The sequence below is a fragment of the Furipterus horrens genome, unplaced genomic scaffold (genome assembly GCF_987537825.1).
Source record: "Furipterus horrens unplaced genomic scaffold, mFurHor1.1.pri manual_scaffold_4, whole genome shotgun sequence".
NCBI lineage: Eukaryota > Metazoa > Chordata > Mammalia > Chiroptera > Furipteridae > Furipterus > Furipterus horrens.
Window position 1 is genome coordinate 157,190,626 of NW_028327174.1, and position 22,681 is coordinate 157,213,306.

Genomic DNA, 22,681 nt, shown 5'->3' on the forward strand with positions numbered 1-22,681 from the left:
AAAGTTCTTGGGGTAGGGAGGCTTAAGCAATGGTATTTGTGATCCCTCGTGACTCTAACAGGTCCAGCTGAGACCCTAACTGGATTCTCAGAGTAAAAAGCTAGCAATGTTTGGGGAGGGGACCACTTCTGAAGAACTCCTATTATAATCTAATAAAGTGCTAAATTTTTGACCTATTAGTTATTTTCTGAGGATTTGTTCTTTAATTTGCCACTTTCCTATAAGAACCTTCTTCTCCTATTACAGTGTCTCAATATATTTTGTTCAATAAGTAAGCAAAATTTGAATGACCAGTTTTAGGATATTTAAATCTGCTGGGATGGGAAATAGAACATAGGTCTGCATCACCATAATGGTGCAAATGAGTGCTGGGCACTTAGGGCTGGGTCACCAAGGTACTGAGGAAGTTAGAGTGCTCAATGATTTTTATTCTGAGTTTTGAGTTGTTGGGTGAGGGTGCTTCAAAAACTACAGAGATGTGGACAAATTTCAAAGAACCAATTCAAGCATGTAGTAGCCATGTCACCTCCACTTCCGTAGGCCATATTCCCTTTCCAGCTTGCTGAACTCTGAGCCTCTTCTCTTGAAGGTCACCGCTAACTCTGTTGCTAACTCCACTGCATACTTTATGGGTGTTATCTTTGATGAGCCTTTTGCACATCTGTCAATGATACCTTTGCCTTCCTCTTTGATACTCTACACTTGGTGAATATGTCTATTTAATTCTGATGTTTCTTCTATCTCTCTGCTGATTCTTTCTCAGACTTTTCAAGTTTTCTATCCTCTGAACATTCTTAAAGAGTGATGCCCATTTCATTTCCCTTTGCATCATAAAATGTCAGTTATTAGTAATATTTTTCCTTTCTTCTTCTACCAATGTGTCTCAGCAGCTGGAATTCCACCATTAGACATTCATTTCCTTATGATAACTTTGAATAATGTAATATTCTATGGGTAGGGGATACCTTACTAAACTATTGATCTGTTAAAATACATCTGATTTCAGAATCATTCTTCTCTGTGCAATATAGGGCATAGCAAATCATGGCCTGTGTTTTAAAGCAACTGAGTAAGGAGGGGAAGAGAAGACTAAAAGGGTGGCAGGGAACACCTAAACTGAGGTTTGTTTCCTTTACAGTTTTCCTTAAGGTTGCTGCTCTTTACCAAAAACTTCACCAAAGTTACTGTCTTTATTAATGACAGAACTTTTCAAAGAGAGCAAGAAGTTCCACCTACTATTATTGCTAATTAGCTAGCAGTCCCTGAAACTTCTTCTCTCAGATGTCTGAATTCCTGTATGGGTTCTACTGCCCACTAACTGTGGGAGTTCAGCTAAGTCACTTAACTTGTGAGACTGACGATGTCCTCATTTGTTCAAGAGAGAGATAATAAAGCACCTCCTCGAGGTGGCTCACAGAAGGTGGCTGATAGATGTTGACTGAAGTAGAATCTTTTTTGACAGTTGGATTTGTTTGCCCTTTTAGAAATGTCCAGACACAAAACTTATGTGGGTTTTAGCCCATGAAAACTCTCTCAAAGACTTTTCATATGGATTGTACATATTAAGTGTAGGAATTGAATGTATGACTACCATTGCATTTAACCACAGCACTCAGTAAAACTTTTAACACAAAAATGCTTTGATTACATAATATATAATTCATATATGCCCTAACTTTAAGATCCTTGTTGGTTTTTTATATCCATTCAATAACCTGAGTTGACTTTCCCTAAAGGGACTGAGCAAATATTTTGTTTTACTGGGCTACAGGTTATTTTCATTGACTATGAACAAATCCTCTTAACTTATGACCAAAGTCCTAGTTAATCACAAACAGGGGCCGCAGTTACTGATCCACGCTTCTGAGTTAAGCCCATCTTTTACTTTAATAAACTAAAAAAAAAAAAAAAAAAAGTACCCTTTGTTTAGATAATTTTGTATAGACATCAAAGTCTCCAAAATGAATGATGCTTAACAATAATTTTGTTGTGCATAAGTCATTATGAAGATAATGGCTTTAAAGTAATTTTTCATAAAATAATGACTCCATAGGGTTATGCAAGGAACAGAGAAACAAACTCAATCTGGCCTCTGCTCTAGCTGGCAGTGCAAAGAAGGAAGTGTTTCTGGAGGTGAATGAATGAAAGCCAGAGAAGGAAAAATAAGCAGCAGCATCATTAATGACCACCCTGTTTAAACAAGCCTGCCACCAACAAGCAAGGAAGTCACAAGCCTAAGCGAGAAACAGCCTTGGAGCAAGGCAAGCATTTCTCTGGTGTTCCTTTATTCTGTTCTCCGACCTCTGAGTGGTCTCCATTGCTTCAGACCAGAGTGCAGGTCCCTCTACTTCATTTCCACACCCTCAGATTATCTCATTTTCTCATTCCTTTCTCTCCCCTTCTTTTTGTCTGATCTCTTCTTTCTCCAGTGAAAGAGCTCATTAATGAAGAGTTATTCTAGATCCTTCCTCTAAAGACTTCCTCTTTTCTTCTCCACAAATACTCCTCATTCCTTAGTAGGTTAAGAGTGGATGATAATGTCCTCCATACTGACATTGCTACACCAGTGGGAGAAACTTGGTTTAGAGACGCTAGAAAAATATCTAAGGCAACTTCAGATTTCCCTTTGGTCTTTCTAAAGATTTCTTGATTAAAATGGCCAGAAGAACATTAACCCCTTGAATTTTAAAATTTTAATAATAATCTTTTGTGGTTTGCAAGGAAATGTTTACATTCATTTATGTTTTGAAGATTTTTATCTTCTCCCATTGCACAGAGACAGATTACTCCCTCACAGGGAAAATAGAAAACAAAACAAAACATGTAAAAGCCTCAATACAACTAGGTTAGTAATCAGAAATCAATGTAAGTGTGTCCATGTTTTCCAGTAAACATAAGGCATCAACAGGAGCAAGTACTGTCATTCTTTGGGCCACATTCAATTGTTTTTTGCTTTTAAAGGTAACATGCCTAATTGAAAAGTCCCTTTGGGAATGGAGCATGGGCATAGGGATTTTCTAAAAGCTCCCAGGTAATTCTGATGTTCAGCCAGAGTGCAGCAATATTGTTTTCATGGAACTGAGAAAGCACAGGAGATTCTTTAAGGTCTCAAGACAGAAGAGCCCCTGCCCAGACTTCATTGTCTCTTTCTGTCCTATCATTATGTTTTACTGCTTTTCTCACAGCATTAACTACCATTGAGATTATCTTTATATATTTGTATGTTATCTGTGTATGGCTCTCTCCTTTCTTAGCAATGTAAGTGCCAGCAAATTCTGAACAATATTTGGTACAGGGTAGTTGCTCTATATTTGTCAAATGAATGAATTTAAAGCTATTAAACATCAGCTGTCTCATCTTACAATAAATAAAATACTGTTACTATTTACCCTTCAAGATTGCTGTGATTATTCAAGGATATCATGTCCATGTAAACGAATATATATAATGTGAAATGCCTAGAAATATTCTTATTACTACAGAATAAGAATAAGAATAAGAATAAGAATAATAAGAAGAAGGAGAAGGAGAAGGAGAAGGAGAAGGAGAGGGAGAAGGAGAAGGAGAAGGAGAAGGAGAAGGAGAAGGAGAAGGAGAAGGAGAGGGAGAAGGAGAGGGAGAAGGAGAAGGAGAAGGAGAAGGAGAAGAAGAACAGGAAAGGAAAAGAAAAAAAAAACCAAAACCTATGTAACCCAAAACATGTTTCCCCATAGCTTCTGGCTTAAAAATTTTAACATTAAGTTCCCTTATTTGGCTATTGGCTGGCTATTGTTAAAATGTAAATTGCTTACCTTGGTGAAATAATATCAATTAGATAAGTTTTTGTCACTTAGCAACTACTAGCTACCTTAAAATATAGAACAAGTTAATTCTGAATTAAATTCAAAATTGAGGAGGTTCTGTACTATTCATGCAGGACAGCCCTAGTTAGTAGGAAGAACTGGCTAGAGGCATCCACAGGAGGCTAGACATGGAGCAGGGAAGTGAGGACACTGAATGAAACCAGAAAAGAGAGACAGAAGTACGTGAATGACAAACTTCATTGACCCTGAACTGGGAAGACCTTGGGTTAACTATGGTCAGAAAAGTGTAGTCATGCTTTTAGTCAGCATCAGTTAAGTACCTGGGGGGTTAGATAGGTGCCATATATTATATTATTTAATCCTTAGGGCAATGTCTACATGTATTGATATCCTGATTTAATAAAAGGGAAAATGGTAATTCGCAGATGTCAAGTTCCTAGGGAAGCAGCACAGTATAGTGATAAGGAAACTGAATCTGCAGAGAGGCAGGCTGAGTTAGAAACCCAGTTCCAATATGCACCAGCCAGGGAATCTCAGGCAAGTTATGTTCATCTCCAAGCATTGTTTCCTCCTCTTTAAAAAAGGGGTGCTAATAATTGCAACTACCTTTTAGGGTTGTAACTATCTATAAAGCACTCAGAATACTGGCACAGAGTGGATGTTAATCATAGATAAGGATACACGGTTATAGGGGGAACCAGAATTTTTAAAACTATTAAAGTTTAAATATATCTTGGTGGGTTTTCACAAACTGAACACATTCATGTAACCAGCACTCAATGAAACAAAATTTTACCAGTATCTAAAAGCTCCCCTAATGCTCCCTTATAGAGACATCCTCACCACCCCCAACAGTTTGACTTCTAACAATAGAATAACCTTTCCTGTTTAAGTATTTTATGTATTGGGTTGGCCAAATGTTTGTTTAGTTTTTTCTGTAAAATATTTCCACCAATAGCTTTATTGATTTGGATATTTTGAGTATGTCAGCTATCTCTTGGGTGGTATAACAGTGATTGTTCTCAATTAATGTCTCAATTTTATCACTATCAACTTCAACTGACTACCTGACGGTGGAGCATAGTCCAGCAAGACATCTCAAGCACATGAAACTTCCAGAACACTTATGACATGTTTGCTCAGTCACAGTACCTTTTCTTTACACTGCACAAATCTTTTTTGTGTTTCAGTTATGTTTTTATCTTTCTTGAAATAATAAAGCATAATATGCCAAAAATGTTGCTTATTTTCTTTCATTTTCAATATTAAAATGGCTACACAAAAATTCACCAATTTTTTTTTCAATGCACATTAATATGACAGCTGTCACAACACAATCTAACAAAATTGTTTTGAATGAAGTTAAAGACAACTAAGTGCTACTAGAGCCATTTTATGGAAAAAAAACAAATGAACTTTTTGGCCAACCCAATATAAGGAATCATACAATCTAGAACCTTTTGTATTTGGCTACTTCCATTCAACAGTATATTTATGAGATCCATTCATGTTATTTTCACTGCTGTATGGTATTCCATTTATAAATTTACTACAATTTATATATCTAATTTATTATTGATAGGCACTTGAGTATTTCCAGGCTTAAGTTTTTATCAGTAGTACTGCTATAAACATTCTACCAACACTATTTGGTGAACATATGTACACATTTTTATTTTGTATGTACCTAACAAGTGGAATTTCTGGCTCATCAGGAACAAATACAGTCAGTTTTAAAATTTAGCATGAAACAGAAAGTGGTTGTACAATTAATACTTTCATTAGTAGAGTATGAGAATTCACTTTTTTTGTCTTTTTCATTGTATCTGTTTTGAAGGGTGTAGAGTGATATCTCCCTGTGATTTTGCTGTACATTTTCCTTGACAGTTAATGAAATTGAACTTTTTTTTTTGGGGGGGGGGGGGACATTTGGATATCTTTTTAGTGAAATAATACCAAGATTTTTCTAGGCCAAAAGCCTGTTCTCTCTCTCTCTCTCTAATCCTACTTTGAAAAAGAATTGCCTTCTTCCAAAGCTTTTCACAGAATTGTAAGAATTGTAAGTCCTAATTTAGAAACCAAGGGCATTCACTATTTTTATTTTGTATTCACTTTTTTTTTTCTTTTGTAATTTAGAGAATTATCTTCTGGTAATGAAGGTGACAAAGGGGGGTCTTCCATAAAGAATATTTTTGTTCTTTCTTTTGTTGCCATTCAAAGTGAGATTAAAAATTATCTTGGCTCTGCAGGCCAACTGAGAGGAGGGGGAAGAAAAGACAATAAAGAAAGCTGACCTACTTCTGGGGGCTCCGTGGCACCATTTACAATGACTGCCAGGTGCTTTCATGGCATTTATATCTGAAACTGAGCCAGGTGTTTGTATGGGGTGGGGGAAGGCTGGGTGTACGTGTGAGAATAATGACAATACAGAAATCTGTGAGCATTTTATATAGGAAAACATAACTAGTTTTGGGTTTTAAGTTTCATTCCATTGTTAACATATACAGATGTACCTGTTTTCTGTGCTTCTCAAAAATTTTTGTGGTGAAACCATGTAAGAAAAGTTACTATTATAAGATATATTTCTTGTAAAACACCTCAGTTGTTCATGTTTTTTTTTTTTTCTGTTTACAAAAGTACATAGGGATACCACCCAGTACTTTAACATAACTTGATTTCATAAACAACGAAATTTTTATTATTCAGGAAACAAATTTTTATTCTCACCCTCAAAAGGTATTTTTTTTTAATCTTTCAAGTGGAACACTAAACTCCTCTTCATTCCCATAAAAAGAGTTCCAGCTAACAAATACATCTTGGCTTATGTTTAAAGCACACAATTATTCTTTTAGATTTAAAGACATTTCTTCCTTAATGACCCTTCTCAAATATTAATTTTAAAAAAATTTACTTTTTAGTTTGCAAAAAATGGGTAGAAAGATACATTTCGAATCACCTGTGCCAATCTGAACATTGCTGAACAAGAAATATACTTTAATGCTTCTAACTCCAGGCATTCAGTCCTATTCTGACCTTTTCTTGTCTCTCTCTCTCTATTGAAACACTAAATTTAAAAACCAAAGAGCCCTTTGATTTATCATGTTTTTGGAGGGTAACATGCCCTCTGGTCCGGTACATCTATAAAGAATTGAGACTGATCAACATCTGGGCTGTAGGTTAAAAAATAATGAATCTATTAACAACTGGAGAGACTATCTTCAGAAACATGGCTTGGGCAGTAGAGAGACTATTAAACAAACATCACCCTCATTAGGGATTTAGAATCAACAAACAGAATTCCACTGCTCATAGCAGTTGATATTCTATTATTCACTGTAGGTGGCCAGCCCCCAAAGTAGTCCCTGCTCCTGGTGCACTCACAGCATAATGTTGGACCTCGAATCGCTCTGATACAGATTTTCCTGAACCACTTAAACCATTTGTCCTATTAGAGGTCACTCCACAGTTAATAGGCAGACAGGTTATCAGGAAATGCAGTTGACCACAATGAAGAGAAGAAGAGAAGGCTAACATCTTGACCTATGAATTCACTGAAACTAAGATTCTGAAAAGGCCTGTTAACTCTTATCCAACCTCTCAACTACCTCAAAGTCTTTTCTTATAGCACACCTACCTTGCTGTTTTATGTGACTTGTTCTTCAATTATTCAGCCTTCAAGGTTTCCTTCAATATATAGGAAAATATCCTGATTCAATCAACTTGTGGGAAATGATTGATAGATTTTTCATTTTAGGATTCAGCTTTAGATATTTAATTAGTAATTAGTGGATTTGTAGAATGTCAACAAATAATGATGATAAAGTTCTTGAGCAATTTTCATTTCCATATAAGTAACTCTAAATCTGCAAAGCATATGACTAAGGTAATTTAAAAAAAATACTGTAGTGATGGAACTCTGTTATCCTGTAAATAATCAAATTATGGATTAGAGGAGTTTGTTATTAATGTCAAGATATGTATTATGCATTTAAAAGATCAAGGAAAAAATAGGTACAGCATAAAGAGGTAAACGAAGTCTTTTAAAATATAATAGCATTCAATTCCATTTTATTCTATTATATTGCTAGCTAGCTCTTCCTCACTAAACACACTTAAGTCAGGCATATTATACCATTATGATCTTTTTAGAATTCAGAAACAGGACAGAACATAAGTATGATTATTTACATAACTCAGGGGCAGTGAAGCTCATAGATAATATTCCCATTACAGTCTGTTCTTGTATGTCTGAGGTAACTTTCAGGGAAATATAGACTTTGCAGTACTAAAGTAATTTCTTCTGGAAGGCCTTCTTGTTCTTTTCTGATTCCTATTACTGTTCTACATGACAAGTGTTTTGATAATGAGAGTGGAATTCTATGTAAACCAACTAACCAATTCATAAACATTCAAATGAGCCATAACTTGTTTCACTGCCTTTCAGCCTTCTGGAAGTTCTCATCAGTTCAACAAAGCTTTACTCTAAACCCCAAGGCTGACTCTGTCCTGAAAATGGCTGCTCTTGGGCAGACCAAAATGCTCAAGGTCAGGAGGCTCCCTGGGATCCAGGATCCAAGAAGGCTTAATTCTACCTCTAGACAACAAATGCAATGCTGTGAACAGAAGCGTGCCACTCTCCTAACCATCAATGAGCCTAAATTTCTTCCTTAAAAGATTTGCTTATGGTCTTTCAACTACAACTTCAGTACCTGGTGCACTTGTGGCACTAATGAAAGCATATATTTTTAGCAGCAAATTTTCATTGCTCATCTTGCAGCCTGAACCCATCCAGAGACAGGGAATGGTCTTGCTCCTACAACTGCAATTATGTTGAATTCTTGAATGGTAAAGTTAAGCCATATTTTCTGTGTGAAATTTACAACATAACTCTTAATGGGCACTTTGGTAATGGCCAGAAAGACTCTTGTTGGTGAGATGTCACAGAAATTAAATGAGCAATTTTTAATGATTGTTTACATTACATAAGAAAAGACTCTTGACATTGGACAAAGATAATAAAGAAAACATACAATTAAAAGCTCATTTCAGGCATACCAATTGTTAGATTGTTTTGAGCTCCTCTCATATATCAGCTTACTGATAGGCACCAGAAATTTGGAGATGAATAAGACATGGCTAATTTTTGGAGGCACTTAAAGTCTATTCTCTTTAAGGTGAAGTAGAAATTCATCTGGAATACTAAACAAGTGAGGGGAAAAGGGAAAGATCCGCAGCCATACAGAAGGGTTAGCAAGTGAGCATGAGTATTGGGGAAACTGGCAATAGTTCACAGGGGCTGTAATGAAGAAAGCCTCTGGTAGTGCATTGGGAGATGAGATCAGAAGCAGTTGCTGGAAGGCCTAGTAGAGCCATGAAAAAAAAAAAATTTGTACTTCATCCAGGAAATAAGGGAGAGCCATTGAAAGAATTTTTAAGCAAGGAAATGACAAGTGATAAAGCATTTAAACCATTTTTTTCTGCAACTATGCCAAGTGCTGGAAAAATGATTTCTCCACTGACCCAAATAAAATGGAAATAGACCCCAAAATAGGTGCTTTTTTTCTGGTTAAGAGGCTATATTGGTAAAATTTGAATGGTAGTCCATAGCTGTAGGACCCAAAATGTTTCATGCTTCATTTCTACTCAACAGAACTTATATAACACACATAAAAGTCAAGGTCTATTCTCTTTATTTTCCCATGGTGCAGAATCTGCCCAAGAACATTTCATGCAGTGGTCCTGTTTCAGAGCGCTTTTGCTTTGCAGGGTCACCTGACCAGATGGGGCTCTGATGAGAAGCTGCCATGTAAGCACTTATGATTGGGGCACAGTATCTGCAGACATTTCTTCAAAGTGAAGCTTACTTCAGGATGAACCAATCAGCTCTGGAAAAGATTATTGTGGGTAATCTTCTAATCTCAAAACAAACAAACAAAACCCAAAAACAACTCCCCTCAAAAAACCAAACTCAGTTAAAGATATAGAACCATTTCCAGAAAAATCTGTGCAATTGTCAGACATTTTAAAATGTTTTCTTGAGAGCACATACATACTGTCTTCAGAAGCCAGGAAGGATTTTTTTGAGAATCCTGATTATGTGTGCAGTTTCTCAACCCCCTCTTAGCAGCGTAAGAATGGGCCTCGGGCCTCGAGTACTTCCTTATCAAACAAACAAACAAATAAACAAAAACTGCTCATAGCCTGTATAGGACTTTAATCTTATGTGGGAATATGTCTTTATTTCAGGTTCAATGTTTACTTCTTTGCTCTGGTTAAGAGTATGTGTTATATGACAACTGGCTAACGCCACTGCTGTATCTGTCCATGTAGGAAAGAGATGGGGTCCCTTGTTCTGTGACAACAACTGGGTGCATGTAGGGCAGCATGTGACCACTCACCAGAGGTGACTGACACTTACTACTGAGGCTAACCTTGCTCTGTTTCTTCTCTATGTGAGAAAAGAGCTGTTCCATCCAGTGCTTGACCGCATTGTCTTTTCCTTGGTGACTCCAATACCAAGATGCAGTGGGCAGCAGAGTTCAGACTTCTATTCTTAATAGTAGGCAACATATGGTAATTGCTCAACACTGAGTGTGTGCTATATCTTTTTAGAAATTATTTTGTAGACAATAAAAATGGCTTTACTTAAAATAAAAGTAAGACTACTATAGATTTTGGCTAAGAACCCAAGAACTTGGGTCATAACTTGGCCATTGCGCCCCCCTAAATCTCAAAGGAAATCTGTACATGTAACCCCAAAACTCCAATGCTGACCTCCAGTGAACTGGAAGAGGCCCCTTAGGGCCTAAAAACGGTAGATTTGCCTGAGCCCAAATCTCAGATCTGACCATGCTACTACTGCATGGCTCTCATCCAGAGCCAAGCTGAGACCCCAAAGAAGAATATTGAGGAAACAACATTTTCTGCAATGCCTACTACAGATTTAAACCTTCCATATGTTTTCTGAGTCCAGGGCATCAGAAGCATCCCTGAAGAACAGCATTCCCAAAAGAAATACAGATAGAAGACTACGCTTATTCCAGGAGGAAGAGAACCACCTGCACTCTAGAGATAAAGGTCAGAAGGGGGCAGAAGGAGAGCAAAGAAAATAAAAAATTCACTACTTCTTTCTAGTATATTATAAGAAACTCCACGTAAAGAGAGAGACTGTGACAGTCCCTCTTTTCCCTTCTTTCTCTGCTGTGGTCAATGAAACATGCTCTCCATCACTCCTATAGTGACCATCCTTGAGCATGTCCACCAGGCCTCTTTGGTGGTAGAGTGAAATGCCTTGATCTTGACCCAATTTTTTAAAAAGGATAAGATACTAAGTGTCTAGAGAAGCAATTTTCAATTTTTTTCATCTTGTGGTGCACATAAACTAATTACTAAAATTCTGCAGCACACCAAAAAAATTTTGTTGCCAATCTGACAAAAAATAGGTATAATTTTGATTCATTCACACCAGACAGCTATTGTTGTGGTGGCTGTTGTCATTTTTAAAAAAATTTGACAATCTAAGGAAAAAGAGGTCAGTGCCCCTGAGTAAATAGTCAGGCACTGCATGGCATACTGGTTCAAAATCACTGGTGCACAGGTATGTTAGAAGAAATAATAATTTCCAACTTCGTTCCACTGGAACTAAAAATATGAGTAACATCATATTTCCTTAAGCCTAATCTTTACATTATTATCAATAGTGTGTTGGGGACAAGTCTTACATTTGACATGTATGTACCTTTTATGTTGTTTTTTAAAGGTCTTATTAAAGTAAAGTTGCAACACCTAATCACTGGAATCTTTGAAATATGGAAACAGTTTAACATATGAGAATATAGAAATATAGTGTTGTTTCCCACTCTCAAATACTTTTGATTTAACATTTGGAACCCCTGGTTTATAAGATTAGATTTTTCATCCCAGTGTCATTAAAGAAATTTGTTCTGAAGAGCAGTAGTGTGTGAGTGTCTCTTGTCAATTATGTATCCCTTCTCACCCTTGGGGAGAAGCCTGGGACATACACTTCCTAGGACCCCTTGCCAACTAAATTCCAATAGGAATTATTCCAGTAGGAATTACTTGCAGGAAATATAAGCATAGAAGAAAAGCAGCCTGGGGACACTGACAGATGCCTGGGGAAGATTTTGCCACGGGCTTTCTAGGTAAGCACCTGAGTCATTTGGAAGTTGAAGACAAATATTTAGGATCATTATAATAGTTTGTCCATGTCCCCTGTACTTCCAGAGTTCCTGAAAATCAGCAGTAATTTCCCCCTGATCTTTACTTCTGCAGCCCTCCAACAATTATATCAGCCTCTGTTTCCATTTATTATATTCTTTTCTGCTAGAAGGTCTTAGAGTGACTGAAAACAAGGGAGAATCAAATTCCTCTTTTACATAGGCAACACCCCTCTGCCTTGAGCTAACAAAACTTTTTAATCCTCACCTGAGGATATATTGACAGAGAAAGAGAGAGAGAGAGAGAGAGAGAGAGAGAGAGAGAGAGAGAGAGAGAGAGAGAGAGAGAGAGAGAGAGACATCGATCAGTTGTGTCCCATACATGCCCTGACCAGGACAGAACCTCAATGCAGGTATGTGCCCTGATCAGGAACTGAACCTCTTGGTGTACAGGACAATGCTCCAATCAACTGACCAACTGAATCATCAGGCCAATGCTAGGGGTATAGTCTTTTTGGAGGCAATTTCTGTGTCACAGAAGAGATTACAGGAAGATTGAGAACAGTTCTTTAGCCATATATAGTTCCCTTGCCTTATCCAATTATTTTTATTTTTATTTTTATTTCTACTTCATGCTCCTGTCTTTAGATGTCCTCCGCTATCCCACAAGGCTGACTAATGATAATTACAGTAGCAGTTAACATCTCTAGTTCTCAGTACTTTTTAATTCATGCTTATATATACCATCCCACTTGTTATTCACAGTAATTTTGTAACTTGAATGGCATGGCATTAGATGTTCCTATTTTATAGATGGGAAATTTGAGACCCAGATAAGTAAAGTGATTTATTTGAGGTCACATAGAAAATCAGTGGATGTGCAAGGACTAGAATCTGAGATCTTTGACCATCACAATTTCAGGGTGTCTGCTGGCATGCTATGGTCTCACCAAGTAAGATAGCAGCTGTGCGTGCAATTTCCTGATCTGGAAAAACTTTCTATGGGATAAGCACTATTGACTCTCAGTCACCATGTTTCTTTTCTATGAATAGAATCCAAGTCTTTGTCAGTGCTTTGAATCCCATTCTTCAAATTCCTATAACAAGCTCAATGGGAAATTGCAAGATCATTGTGGGGGCAGCTCTATGATTGTCACTTGGCATCTAATATAATTGGTATACTGGAACAATATAATAATAATGAGAGTGACAATATATCATTATCTCTGACAACCTAACTCTGGACAATACCAATTAGTCTGTGATATAATATCTACTAGGTAAATTTCCATACTAGATGTACTTTTAAGATTCTAATTGAACAATTTAGTAGAGTTACTTGAAGAGCAACCAACTAAAAATCAGAGGAATATAAATATCTGCTTACTCAAAGATATGCTTTTTCAGAATAAAGATAAAGAAGTGGTCAATGCTGAGAATAACAGACCACAGGCTATACTTCATATATGAGTAAATGGAAAATTAGGATAACATTTAAGATTAATCATTTTTTAATCATATAAATAAATATAGCCAAGACTGTACTAAGAGAAATGAACATTTTAAACCCCTGAAAGCTTTGGTTTTTATTAATTCAACAGTTCCACTTAAGGGTAGTAAATTTTAACTAGAAAAAAATAAGAAAAAAATAAATAAACTGCAATAGGTCAGAAAGGCAAATAGATTAGCTGTAGTAAGTGCCTAAAGCAAAGAGAGGTATTGAAAATCTATAGGAACTTAGTGTTAACTAAATATATGGATGTATTCATTATGTATTGATATGAAAATCATACCTAAATAAGTGAGAGTTTTAAAGATTTGCTTCTTAAAGTAACAATTCTTCCAAATTTTAAAGTTTTATTTAAATTTTTTCAGTAGCAATGGTCTATTGGAATGTTATTTTAGAAAGGTTTATTCCTCAAAATGTACTAAAAACTGTCCAAATCATGAGAATGATCAACCCCAATGGCTTTCTCTGTATCCAGCTTTGTTTCTCCATGTCCTTTTCATGATTTATCAAGAGAGGCCAGGCCTCATTATTGTCACTTGCAATAGTTTCATGATGTATCATCACCCTGAATTAATAAATAGCTTGTTTCATCTCTTTCACTAACACCTGTGTTCTCCTCCAGAAACTTTGTTAGTTTCATACTTCATTTGATTTTCAATGTAAAAATATGTCCTTAATTTTTTCCTCACTAATATAAGGACATTTTTCAGGAGATTCAGGAAAACTTCACCTGGTGTTCTTCAACTACCATTCATTATAAAAAGGCCACCATTTCGTTCAGCTTCGGCAGTTTCCATCAGAATTCAATTGCCTTTTTGTTCCTAATTATATCACTACTTGGGCTATCAGATCTGTCTTTGGTTCCTGCAACCTGAAAGAAATCTCATCAGCCACTTTCTCCTGTGAATTGTCCTCTGGGATCTCATACCAGCTTCAATAATTCATTTCTGGTATGTCCCCTAGTCTGTCTTTGATAGGTTATTTCTGTTTGGGATGACCTTGCCCATTTTCCTCTTCCTTTAAGCCATTTTCTTGCCACCACATATATATTCACCTAGTTTTTTGTCTAATTCTTTTGTATATTTTTGAAACTTCCTCTTAAGTTTCTTAGCAAGTAAATAATTGTAGGTCTTGGGTTGTCTGCCTTCTACTTCCAAGATACCAGGTTCAGTGGCCATTACATCTTGATTCTGCCCCTGCGGCACAACACCTTATGTGTTGTTAACCTTCTTCCCTCCAGCAAAAGGCAGTTTCTGGCTGCTCTGGCCAAACTGAAAAGGCTCTGTTTTGGGAGGTGGGCTTAAAACATTTCTGTTGCTTGCTTTTCCAAACAGCTATCATCATCTGAATTGGAAAAACCTCTTCCCTTGAGTCAACACCTTTAACAGTCTGATAATGGGATACTGGTGCACAGGCTGCTGCTGTCCCCTGGAAGGGCCTCACTGCACTGTCCCCACCAGTGCTTTTGATACCTGCAGTGGCCTGTCACTCGGTGCCATCTCATGGCAGAATCTGAGTCAGGAAGCTGCCCATCTTCCCTGTTGCCTGCGTCCCGTACCACGTTCCCACAGTGCAGCACAGAGAATTGGGACTGAAGTTTTATTTTTAATGCAAATGCTTTTGAACTAGACTTGCGTATAAATGCAACGACAAAGACAAGAGCAGAACATGTGACCTGTTAATAAGCACTTATGAAACATCTACTGTGTGTTACCAACTACCCAAGTGTTATTATTGTCAAGGTAAAAAGTCGTCTGGAGTCAATAGTCCAGCTTTGCCACTCACTGGTTGTGGAACAATAATGTTTTGGGGTAATATTTTGCAAATCCTTCATTTTCACAGCTGTGAACCTCATATTTGATTTTGAAGAGTATACCAAATGAATAGATATTTCAATTACTTTGCAGAATGCCTGACTCACAGTTCGTCAAAGAATACACATTCCACTCAGTTTCTGTAAATCTCGCAATAATTTGAGCACTCTCCCCCAAGTCTTTAAACCTAGCATCTGGCCTGCTTGCCTTTCCTCCAGTTTCCCCAAACTCCATCTTGCCTGTGGTGATTTGATCAATATAATCAGTAAGAAGAGGTAGAACCTTTTACAGTTAGGAAACAGACTTTAGCATAAAAGTCCCCCGACAGTTCTTTAATGCTCTTGCCAAGCTTCTGCTGCTCTAAAGGAATGATATGTAAAAAAGATTGTGCTTCACCTTTAGAACTCACTTTCCCAGATATGTGCTCTGGGTATATAGGGAAGAGGGTTTAACAACCAGAAAATTAGGAGTAGCATACATGAGACACCTAACTAGACATGGAGCCTTGCGACTTCCAGGCAAAGTACAGCAGAAACATCAGGTGGCAGGAGATCTGACTCAAGGTCATCTTCTTCTCAGAATCTCTCCCTCATTACCGCTGTGACTACTCCCTGATGTCAGGGCCCCAAGCATGGGAAATAGGTTCAAAAGTGTAGGCTGCTACTGCTTTGCAGTCTGTTTGGTTTTCTGTATGGGTGAAGGACTTCTTAAAGATGGCAGATACAAGTACAAATTCACTAGAGGTTATCTTCTTTGATGATGATAATACTTGTAGTAATTTTTAAGTACAAATGCTTTATTACATTATGTAGTCATTTGTTTATATATGTTTCTCTCAATATAGTGAATTTCTAATAACCCATACCTTGGATTTTAAAAGATGTTTATTATAATTTAATGCAACAATATAACAATAATGATGATAATAATAAACACAGCCCTTGACTTGTCCTCTTTGGAACCCCCCACATTCTGAAATCTGAGTACTCTTTATGGCTGAAGGGCAAGATGTTCTTGAATGAATAAAATGGGAAGTGTTACTTTTTAAAGGGAAATAAAAGTGAAAAGAACCAAAGAAAAAAGAGAGGCATGTTCATTTGGCAGCCAAAGATTACATTCTCCTTAAAAAGCAACCCTCTGCCAAGTTTTTTGGCTTCTGTTTGTTGTTGTTTAAAAGGTGAACACAATTAAGAAGGAAAATAGCAAGTCTTTAAAAGCACAGCTGAATATTTATGTTTTCCCTCGGAGACTTCCAGGCTTCTCTATGGGGATATGTCTTTGCTATTGAACATCATATAGTTAGACATCACCAAAATAACTTCTGCACCATTCTGCCTTGGAAACAGGGAAACATTTTCATTTCAAAACGTCCATCCTTCAAATATAATTCCTCTGAGTCTGAATACCAACATTATAATTTTCTCTCCCATTTCAGAAAACACATACTTTTGTTCTGAAAATTCCATGTTATCAAGTCTTAGAAGGCAGCTATCTGATCCATCTTAATTACTTTACCCTAGATAAGCAACTCTGCAGATGATAGAACCCCCAAATGGGCTGCTAAACTATTTGGGCTTGCTCACTCCTGAACTATCTGACTTTGTTTTGCCAGAGAGGCAGCTCCACCCCTTGCCTGTATGTTGATGAGAACTCCCCTAAAAATATCTTGGCCTATTGCAAGTCTGCTAATTCATTTGATTCTTGGGCTTTGTCTTTTGTACCTTTTTTTTTTTTTTTTCTAATTTAACACCCATATGAATCCATGGCTATAGCTAACTAACTTCTAATGTAGCATCTGAATCAAAACTCACTGTGAGTGACAACTTATTTCAAATTCTGGACAATATGGAAAGGGCAAATGGCAGAGAGGAGAATTAATTAATAGCATCTCAGCTCTACCCTGAATACCACTCTGGCTCCTTGTTAATCAAATCACTTCTCACGGCTGCTACCAAATGATATTCTCTATAATCCATGGAAGCAGTCTCTTTGGGAGATCAGTACAGCTTGTATAATTGCCCATCAGAGATTACTTTTTAAAAATCTCCTTAACAATGAAAATGCCTTTGGGACACCTGGAAGGTTGTCTGGAGATGTAGTTCCCAGCTCTCTGAATAGCCCATATTTTAAACATGATACTGATACCTCAGAAACTAAAATACTTCCATATTACCCCTGCTCCAGCAGGAATATTGGGAGGCAGGAAACTTGCAGGCCTCTTTGTGTGGCTGTTTTCCATTGATAAGCAAATAATCACTTAGCACAAACTAAGGCTGTGCTCTCCCAAGTACAAACGTGGGTGGGCATGTGGGTGGTCTCTCATGCTCACATGTGATACATACACAGAAAGACAAAAACACATCCCCCCCACACTGTCAGTGATAGATTCAACACTGGGCATTAGTCCCCTTGTCTCTATGCTTTTCTGACCATTGCTCTGCCTTTTACTTTGTACTTTGCTCATGTCACTCCTCAGACTGACAATGGTTTCATGTTGTGCAGAATAAAAGTAACGAAAAGTCTACACTTAAAAACTTCCTCAATATAGTGCTGACTTGTAGTTGACAGAATAATGCCACCCCTGGCCCCTGCCAGATGTCCAGGTCCTAAATCCCCAGAACCTGTGAATATGATATCTTACCTGGCAAAAAGGACCTTGCAGATGTGATTTAGTTTTGAGATAAGAAGATAACTTCTGATTATCCAGTGGACCCAATGTAATCACAGGGTCCTTCTAAGAGGAAGACAGGAGGGTCAGAGTCAGAGAAGGAGATGTGATGATATAAGCAGAAATTGGAGTAATGTGCTCTGAAGATGAAGGAAGGGGCCATGGGCCAAGGAATGCAGATGGCCCATAGAGGCTGGAGGAGCCCAGGAAAGATTCTCCCCTAGAGTCTGCAAAAGGAATGCAGCTCTGCCAATGCCTTGATTTTAGCCCCCCAAACCTATTCTGGACTTTTGACCTATAGAACTATTATATAATAAATTTGTATTGTCTTCAGCCAGTAAGTTTGTGGTAGTTTGTTACAGTAGCAAAAGGAAACAAACACATTCACCTCTAACATATCTCTCCTCATCTTTTTTTAGTTCTTGGTTAAGGCCATGTTTTCTCAGCCAGGATGTTTTACAGTTGAGTCTGCAGATCCTATTCATCCTCAAGGAGTACCTTCAATCCCATCTCTTTTCAGAAGTGAATACTGCTTTCTCTGGACAGCCCTAGTAATTATTCTGAGACCACCTTAGATGTCCTCTTCCTCATAGGCAGTATTACAACATTTCTACTACTTTGAACTAATAGTTCACTTTCTGTGGCTACATTTTTGTCCTCCCCAAATAAATTTTAAGTACTCTGAAGGTGAGGTTTATGTCATATTATTTTCTTGTTTTACCCACAGTCCCTTGCATGGTATAGTACATAAAGAAAGCACTAAATAAGTATTTGTTAGTTTGGGTTTTGTAAGCTGAGAAATGTTAATGCTGAGAGAGGATTTATGTAGGTAATAATCCAAATAGCCCCTCTTACCAGCAACTTCATAGGCTTAAGCTTGGCAGTGTGTTTTCACAGAGGTTCACTAGATTTCTGAAGTAGCATCATAGAATTACTCTACAGGGCTGTGAGTACTGGTCAGCAATGGAAAAAAAATAAAGAAACAGGTAAATATATTATAAATATCAAAAGGAAGAAAATGGCAGATGAAGTAGAGAGGACACTAAATTCCCCCCAAAAGAATTTTCTCAGATAACATGATGTGCTCTAGCGCAGGTACCACACAACAAAAATAGATTAGGCTTTCAATTGTAGGGCTTTTAATGAGGCATTTATGTGGCCTGTGTCCTCCTAGTTCTGTTGAATGACAGATATTGAGGACATTTCCCAGTAAGTTTAGAGGTGACAGAGTAATAGACTTCCCCATTAGTTTTTAAGCCAAGAACTTCTCCATAACAAGTTGAAATCTATAGTTAATAACCTTTACTAAAGAATTACAGTAAAAAATGATAGGATATGCTTGTATCAGGGGCCTGCAAATTAGCAGTTCAAAATCTATGTTCTGGTCTTCTGGAGATGAATGGCCCAGGGTGACATCCTAGGTCACCTCTCAGTGGTTGGTTAAACTTTCAACTTTCTGGCCTCAGTACCTCATCTCTACAATGGGGATAATACGATACCTTCCTCATTCAGCTGTAGTGACAATTAAGTGAGATAATATATGTGAAGTGATATGTAGAGTGCCTCATGAAAGATCAGTTATAATTATCTTTGAAAACCTGCTTGGGTCACCTCCTAATTTTCTGGGTGCACAAATCCATTGAGCCTGCTTGGCAATTAATGAAGGAGAAATTTTTTACTGCTCCATAGGAGAAAACAGCATATAGAAGAAGAGATTTTAATGCCAGGATTATGGGCCATTTTAAAATCATAGACCTCGACGCAGCCAGGTCTATCAAATGTTCCCAAATCCATTCCATTTGTTGCCACTAGCATTTCCACATATGTATACACTGCTTGTGAACACCAACCTAGGTAGAATACAACAAACTCACCTGTTCTGGCAATTGGTTGGGACCCATGCACCTTACATGTTGTCCATCCCCAGCAGCATTATCACAACTACTGTGTCAGGTAGGCATCATTTTCCCCTTTTTACAGATACAGAAATGTACCTCCATGAAGAAAGGCAGACACTAAACAATACATATGATTTGATTTCTTATAGATAAAAGGGTACAATACTAAATTGTAGTGTTAAAAGTCAAGAGAGTGGTTCCTCTGGAGAGGAAGTGATTGTAGAGGGCTCAAGAGGGAATTCTGGTGGGCTGGCAATGGTCCGTGTCTTTCTTTTGGTGATAGTTCATTAGGTTGTACATTGATAATTTGAGGCTGTGTGTGTGTGTGTGTGTGTGTGTATCTATTTCAACTAAAATGCTTACAAAAATGAAGCTGTGAAGGATTAAATAAGTTTTCCAAGTTCATATGAAAAATGTTTGGGAGAATATGAATTCACACCCTTGTTTCTCAGACATGGCTTCAAAATTTACAGTCTCCCCAAAGCTCTGCTGCTTTTAAAAAGAGTGAATGAGAGGATCCAAGATGGTGGAGGAGTAAGTGGAAGCTACACTAACCTCCTCCTAGGATCAATCTGGACTTACAATTTAATTGTGGAGAAATAATCTGGAATAACCAACTGAACACTAGCTGGAGAGAAGTCTTATAACTACGGAGAGACAGAAAAGGCTGCTTCATCAAAACATGACTGGTAGGAAGTGCAGAGATGCAAAAGGGCTGGCTGGGCTCCCACGGGTGGCAGCTGAAGGGACTGAGAAACAGCTCAGCAGCTGAAGCTTCCACTTGAGAAGGGCAGGGTCTAAACCCCAACTGGGCTTCCCAGTCTATAGCAACAGAGTGGAAAGTAAAATAATATCCAGCTGTGAAAAGCGAAAAGGCACAGGGTTTTTTTTTTGCTGACCTGAAATAAACAGCTGGAGACAAAGAGCTCTTAAGGAGACCACTTATGAAAATATTCTGGCACCCACTTACCCAGGTATCAAGCAGAGGGAGGGCAGAGAGGACAAGAGACACTTGGGGAGAATTTGGGGCAGTGGCTTTGGGGAGAGAACTGAGGGAGCAGCCGACCGGATTTCAGTACTGACTCATTCCCCATTTGAAGGCAGACCATTCCGCTCCAAGTGGCATCAGCCTGAGGGGAAGTAATAGCCCTGCCCACAGGAATTAATCTACCCCACCCTCAGTTCTTAAGCCTGATGGCTGATAAAGATTGAATAGATTAACAACTAAAGGAAACAGACAAAGGCAGTAAATCTCTGGTAGTCTCGAATAAGCTGCCTAGGCTCAGACTGGTACATGATCTGATGCCACTAGAGGCAGATCCAGGAAGTGCAGATCATTCTAAGAAGCACCAACAAACAATAGGAGTCACAAAAATGGGTAGACAGAGAAACAAACCCCCACCGAAAGGAAAGAAGGAATCCTCAGAAAGAGGGCTAAGTGAAATAGAGGAAAGCAAACTATCAGACATGGAATTCAAAAAATGTACTATATGGAAGCTCAATGAGCTCAGCAAGCTCAAAGAAAACCATAAAGAACTCCAGGGAAACTACATGGAACTTACTGAGAATTACACCTGCATGAAAAACAAACAAACAAACAAACAAACAAACAAAAAACACAGAAGCTATCAATAAGAGCCAAAAGGAAATGAAGAATACAACTTCTGAATTGAAGAACACAGTAGAAGGAATTAAAAACAGGCTAGAGGAAGCAGAAGATTGGATCAGTGAGCTGGAGGACAATGTAGAAAAAAATTCCCAGACAGTGCAACAAAATGAAAAAAGACTAAAAAAGAATGAAGAGGTTTTAAGAGAGCTGAAGGACAACATGAAACATAACAATAAACATATCATAGGAATACCAGAAGGAGAAGAAGAGGAGCAAGGGATAAAAAACCTGTTTGAAAAACTAATACCAGAAAATTTCCCTAACTTGAGAGAAAAAGTCATGCAAGTCCAGGAAGCACAGAGGGTCCCAATGAAGATGAACCCCAACAGGCCCACTTCAAGACACATCATAATTAAAATGGCAACATTCAAAAACAAAGAGAGAATCCTAAAAGCAGCAAGAGAGAAACAACTAATAACATACAAGTGAGCTCCAATAAGGCTGTCATCAGATTTCTCAACAGAAACACTGCGAGCCAGAAAGAAATGGCAATAAATATTCCAAGCAATGAAAATCAAAGGCCTACAACCAAGAATACTCTATCAAGCAAGGCTCTCATTCAAAATGGAAGGTGAAATAAGGAGTTTCCAAGACAAAAGAAGGCTAAAAGAATACATCTCCACCAAACCAGCATTGCAAGAGATGCTAAAGGGACTACTTTAAGAAGATGAAAAAACAGAGAGAGACAGAGAGGAACACAAGAGCAAAGTGGGAAAATGACAATGAATAAGTACCTATTGACAATAACCTTAAATGTAAATGGATTAAATGTACCAATCAAAAGACATAGTGTAGCTGAATGTATTAGAAAGCATGACCCACATATATGCTATCTACAAGAGACCCACCTTAGAACAAAAGATCTATGCAGGCTGAAAGTGAAGTGATAGAAAAAAATATTTCAAGCAAACAGACATAAAAAAAAGCTGGGGTAGAAATACTTAGATGAAACTGATTTCACAGCAAAGGCCATAAAAAGAGACAAAGAAGGACATTTCATAATACTTAAGGGAAAAATCCATCAAGAAGATATAACTCTTGTAAACATATATGAACCCAACATAGGAGCACACAATTATTTAAGGAAAATTTTGAAAGACTTCAGGAATGATATAGACAGCAACACACTCATAGTAGAGGAC

The 22,681-nt window shown here is 37.6% G+C and overlaps 1 pseudogene; it reads right to left on the bottom strand.

Moving 5' to 3' along the window:
• Positions 1 to 13,908: 13,908 nt before the first annotated feature.
• Positions 13,909 to 19,873, bottom strand: LOC150013147 (phosphorylated adapter RNA export protein pseudogene; annotated as a pseudogene).
• Between the last annotated feature and the right edge of the window lie 2,808 nt (positions 19,874 to 22,681).